Source organism: Myripristis murdjan, chromosome 1 (assembly GCF_902150065.1).
Source record: "Myripristis murdjan chromosome 1, fMyrMur1.1, whole genome shotgun sequence".
Lineage (NCBI taxonomy): Eukaryota > Metazoa > Chordata > Actinopteri > Holocentriformes > Holocentridae > Myripristis > Myripristis murdjan.
In genome coordinates, this window is record NC_043980.1 from 4,823,822 (window position 1) to 4,829,821 (window position 6,000).

Here is a 6,000-nt window from a genome sequence, read left to right on the forward strand (position 1 = left end):
TATTACGGTCAAGATTTGGCTTTTCCAACTTATCAACAATAAAATTCTCAGGAGAAGACAGAATTATTTGTTATTATTTGGCATGAAAATTAAATTTCCATCATCGCTTTCCAAAAAAATTGAAATTAATTTTTTTTACAATGGCTACTGCCAATGAAGAAGCTTGTTTTGTTTGTTTTATTTGTTTATTTATGATCCAACCACTCACAATTTTTTCATACTTTAAAAATATTTTATATATTTAACAATTTTTCTATACATAACTGGTGACATTTTTTATATTTTTAAATGTCCTTTATGTTAATTTAATATTTTTTTTTTATTTTCTTCAGTGTTTTCTTAATTTTCCCACTTTTAATTTATGTGTTTATTAATTTTTTTAATTTTTTTTTTATTTTAAAGTTATTTATGTCTTTATTTTTGATAAGACCCCATGAAAAAAGTCACAATTATTTTAAAAAATATTTTTTAAATGACATAAAGGGAAATTCTGTGCAGAGGGTTAACCTAATGGTGTCAAAATAAAAGCCACTTTTCAAATATCGGCACGGCAGCTTCCAGTCGTTCCCGTATCGCTCGAGGCCTCGGTGCTTTCACCTCGTGTGTCTGAGCTTTCTGCAGGGCTGTGGCGTTGTGTGGCGTCAGCGAGGCCTGGCGCCGCTCTGTCCGCCCAACACCACGCCGCCGCCGCCGCCGCCCCCGCCGCCTTTAACTCACCTTTATTTCGCCTTTCTTCTCCAGTTGAAATGGGCCAACGCCTCCAGGGGCCGCCGCCACAGAGAGAGAGAGAGCGAGCGAGCAAAGGAGTGACAGGGAGAAAGAGACATAAAGGAGGAAAGAAAAGAGAGAGAGAGAGCGGGGTAACTCAAAACTTGGAATTAGTGTGACGCAAATTGGGGTTAGATGTCAGCAGAGAGGAGCGACAACATGGCCGCCAGCGAGAGAGCGTTTACTGTACGAGCGCTGTTTAGAGGACGAGGTTTCATGTCAGCTCTTTGTACAAACTGTGTTACATAAAGACACACACACACACACACAACGTATACATTTACACACCAGGACGGCCAGACACACACACACACACACACACACACACACACACACAGACACGAAATGGATTACATTGCAAAAATGTACTGGCACGATAAAATAGGTAAAAATACAATCTCACACACACACACACACACACACACACACACACACACAGAGAACTGAATACACCGTGGATGTGTGTGTAAAGTGTAGATTAACACGAGCAGTGGGAATATGACACACTTACACTCTCTCTCACACACACACACACACACACACACCAGTGTTTAAACGCTCATGTGTGAGCGGGGTGTTTCTCAGGCTGCAGAGTGACAGAGTCCCTGAAGGCAGCACGGAGGAGGCAGCAATTAAAGAGGTTTAGTGCCGAGGGCAGCCGCGTCTATTTTTAGCCGGCGAATTTTCTGCACAGAGTGAAAATGGGGCACAGCAGGCTGAGCTGCGTTAATATTACATTTAACATATTTATTAACCCTTTTATTCACATCTGTGCCCGTTTGGAGGTGAACACCCTGCAGCCGCTGATCTTTGTGATCAGCTGATGTCTGATCAAATAAAACTTGTTGGTGGGACGCAGCCAGCATGATCGCCTCCTTCGGACTTCACCGGACTTGAAGTGAGACGTGAAATTTCTTCGCCATTTCTTAGCAGGTAGACGCCGTGTAGCCACTAACCGAGCTGCAGGATTTCCATATACGCACTTAACAATGAAGTTTCACGGTCACTTCAGTAAGGTAAGGTAAGGTAAGCTTTATTGATCCCGCATAGGGGAAACTGTTTTTACCACCCGCAGAGACAGAAAAACAAACAAACAAACAAACAAACAAAAAAAAACATGACATGACATGATATGATACACAACAAAAACAATAGGACAATAGAAACCAATGAGACGATCTAGAAGTAGGACATGAATTGTAAAGAGAGGACATGATAAGATAACACAGAGATTTAAAAAAAAAAAAAAAAAGAAGAATAAATACTGAATAAATACCAAAGAGAGCTATGCAGCAATGCCAAATCTGAACCTAACAATGTTTGTTAAAATACCTGACAGCCGCAGGAATGAAGGACTTCCTAAAACGTTCAGTGGAGCACCGAGGCATCACAAGACGCTCACTAAAAGAGCTTCCGAGACCCATAAAAACATTGTGCAAAGGATGGTTTTCGTAGCACAGAATCAGTTTTAATTTAGACCTGGTTCTCTTTTCAACAATAGCCTCGAGAGACTCTGGGACGAGGCCACTAACTGATCCAGCCCTCTTGATCATCTTATTGATCCTATGTTTATCATCAACTGATATGCTGCCCCCCCGGCAGAGTACAGCAAAGAAAAGGACGCTAGCCAGGATACTCTGATAAAAGATGTTCAAGAGCCTTGTGCTAACATTGACAGACCTGAGTTTCCTAAGAAAGAAGAGCCTGGACTGAGTCTTCTTCAGTGAGGCTTGGGTATTCTCTTTCCAGTTTAATTTATTGTCCAAGTACACACCAAGGTACTTATAGGACTCGACAATTTCAATCTGTTTGCAGTGATTTTATATCAGACATACCAGGTAGAGTATATGGCGGTAAGATAAGTTTTGCAGGGTAAAGCATCTCCTCCGTTCACCTCCATTCACAAAATTCACCCAACGCACTCTGAGGACCTGATCCTCCATCTGATGCAAAGCAACGCCAACCGAGACTCCAGTGTCTTTTCTAGTGTCCAAGTGTCTCAGTCGTCATCTTCACGTTGTGGAAACAGCAAAGTGTCTCGTGTCCCTCTGAGCTCCATGGGCGTGCTGCTCTGAAAATGAGCTGAAAGTGGCTGAGCAGCAAACAGCAGATCTGAGGTCAGTGCTGCAGGTCTCTCTGCTGTCTGAAGCTCATTATCAGACAGTGATGGTGGCCTCCATAGGGGGCGCCGGCGAGCGTCCGCTCTGCTTGTCCCACACACAGGGCAGGGACGCTGCTTCACCTCAGGGAGCTCAGATGGAGTCCTGATCTGCTCGGGAGCTTTCACTCCCTCTCCTTCCTTCTTACCTGGAGAATCCTCCATTAGAACAGCAGCCCACCAAGGTGGGACACACCTGGCTGTTAGAGGGGACGGGAGACGGCCTCTGATTGGTTCACTGCATGTTAAAAATCGAGCCCATAATGTTCTGAAGTGGGGCGGTGGCTTTGAGTCTGGCGGTGACGTGACGTGACCTGGACCGGACATCGGCTGCTCGGCACTCGTTTCCTCAGACTGACGGCGGCTCTGTGGCGTCTGAAGAGCAAAACTCCTCCACTTCTTCCCAGCCTGCACTGCAAAAACTCAAAATCTTACCAAAATTATTTGTCTTATTTCAAGTCAAAAATGTCTTATTACTAGTCAAAATATCTCATTACACTTAAAATAAGACACGATCAGCTCAGAAGTAACTTGTTTTTAGACAATTGTCTCTTGTTTCAAGTGGAAATTTGCTTGTTTCATTGGCAAAATTTGTTTCTTGTTTCTAGCTAATTTTCACTTATTTCAAGTGAATTTTCACTTTTTCCACTGGCAAATTTTGCCAATGAAACAAGCAAATTTTCACTTGTTTCAAGCAAATTTCCACTTGAAACAAGAGACAATTGTCTAAAAACAAGTTACTTCTGAGGTGATCATGTCTTATTTTAAGTGTAATGAGATATTTTGACTAGAAATAAGACATTTTTGACTTGAAATAAGACAAATAATCTTGGTAAGATTTTGCGTTTTTGCAGCGTGTGCGGTCACAAGCCCGTTCACCTGTTTGCACTTCATGTTGCTCAGCACTGTGGTCTGCATGGATCCAAGCTGTGAGGCATCGTCACCTGCACAAGGCGCTTCTTTTCTCATGTATCGGCATCAATACAAGCAACAACAGTCCAGTCATTTTGGGCCAAAATTGGGGTCAACCTAGGACAAATGGCGAGAGAAGCAAACTCAACTGATTCTGTATCCTCAGTTTGTCCTGAGTGAGGGGAAAAAAGTCCCAGGGAATCCCATTGGTGGAAAGTTTTGAAAATCACCTCTATATGACCACATATTACCAAAAAACACAGTTTTTAACACACAGGGGAAAGGGGTTCAACATTTTACTTTCAGATATCACTATAAAAATTCACAAGTTGATTACACACACAAAGACAAGAAAAAAAGTCAATTACAAGTTCTTTGAGTTATTCTGTTTGCAATTTGTCCGAGGTGTTTTCATAAAATGACTGGACTACAATACGAGCTCATGTTTATCTGTGATGCCTGGGTGAAGGCAAACACATCAGTGTGGTGTTTTGTTGCCTCAGGGAAAATAGTGCCTATAAATATACTGTAAAATTATTCATTTATTACCTCCTGGATATGAATTTGTTTGAGACGCAGCTGATTGAGTTTTGATGAAACTTGCGGAACGATGCCGTCACTGCTCGGCACCAGAGCTGAAAGAGAACAAGAACGGCAACAAAGGCTGTGGCGAATATGAAGACTGAGAAACTGTTTTTGAATATCTCGCACTGCAAAAGAAGAAGCAAAAGTAAACAGTCTGTTCTCCTGCAAATGCAGAAAATTTGGCAATTACTGGAAAAGAAAAAAAAGAGATGATTTGCCACGAGGAAACGCAACCAAACGTGACATTTTGGACAAATTCTGGACCATTTCCAGATCACATGTTGGGCTGTAAACTGGCTCAAAGTTTACAGTTTGGAGATTTGTGCGTCTTTTTCTCCTTTTTTTTTTTTTTTTTAAATTCCCTGCCGTGTCATTTTGTCTCTATATTTTAGTTTCAGCTCAACAGAAAGCGCACAGGTCACCTTCTCCATCAGCACACTGCAATGTACATACAGCACACACACACACACATACACACACACTAAGTCATGCGCACACACACTAAGTCATGCACACACACTACGTCATGCACACACATCTCCTCAGCCCAGGCAATCAGAGAGAAACGGGGTACAACGAAGAAATTAACCCCGTTTAATGGAGACAGATGGAGGGATGAAAAGAAGGGAGGTAAAGGGTGGAAGGGAGTGTGTGTGTGTGCCTGTGTGTGTTTGTGTGTGTATGATCTCACTGCTCATCCTAATGAATACATAAAGGCGTCTCTTTCGGAGCCCTCGGCGTCCCACCGGAGCCGGGGCGTCATGGCGGCCGCGGCGCGCCTTTGTTCTTCCCGTAGACGGTAGACGAGGCGACGGCGATGAAAAGCAATCTGTCCTGTAGCGAGGCTGCATCCATCCAGCAGCCCGGCCCTGATAAGGAAGGAGCAACCACCCCCCCAACACACACACACACACACACACACACACTTCCCCCCCCACCCCCGGCCTCCCCGCCAATGCTCGGTCCAGCGGGCTAAGCTTCGCCTTTCTAATCCCCTCCGAAAGGAAAAAAAGAAAGCGCTTTGATTATTTGCTGACCAATAAAGCCCAAACTGGGAGCGGCGGTGGCGGTGGCGGCGGCGGCGTCCGCTCGGGGTTGGGGCCTCGGCGTTTGCCACGTTTATTGGATTTATCAGCGCTGGTGATCCGTCCCGGCCACTCGATAACGTCCGGCAGGATCGAGCACGGGGCCTTTGTTTTCTTTTTCTTATTTCCTTTCTTTTATCGGCGTAAAACAACTACTTCGAGCTCTGAGAGGAGGCTGATCTGGCCGTGTGAAGAGGCCGCGAGTTCAAAAGGCTACAAGGCGCCGCTCGCTCAGACGGGCAGGTACCAAACATGCGCCTCCGTCCAGATCTGAAAGCACGCCGCCCCCCCCCGCCCCCCGCCGCCCCCCTCCTCCAACAAGAACAATGCAAATGAAGCACGTAGGTTTGGGTGAGATAGCACCCTTCCCCTCTTTTAAGCTATGCAAAAATATTCACGACACCGAGGCGGAGAATGAAGAGGAAAAAAAAAAAATAATAAGATATGAAAAGTAGGAGAAGAAGAAGTGGGGGGAAAAATTATTATGTTTCG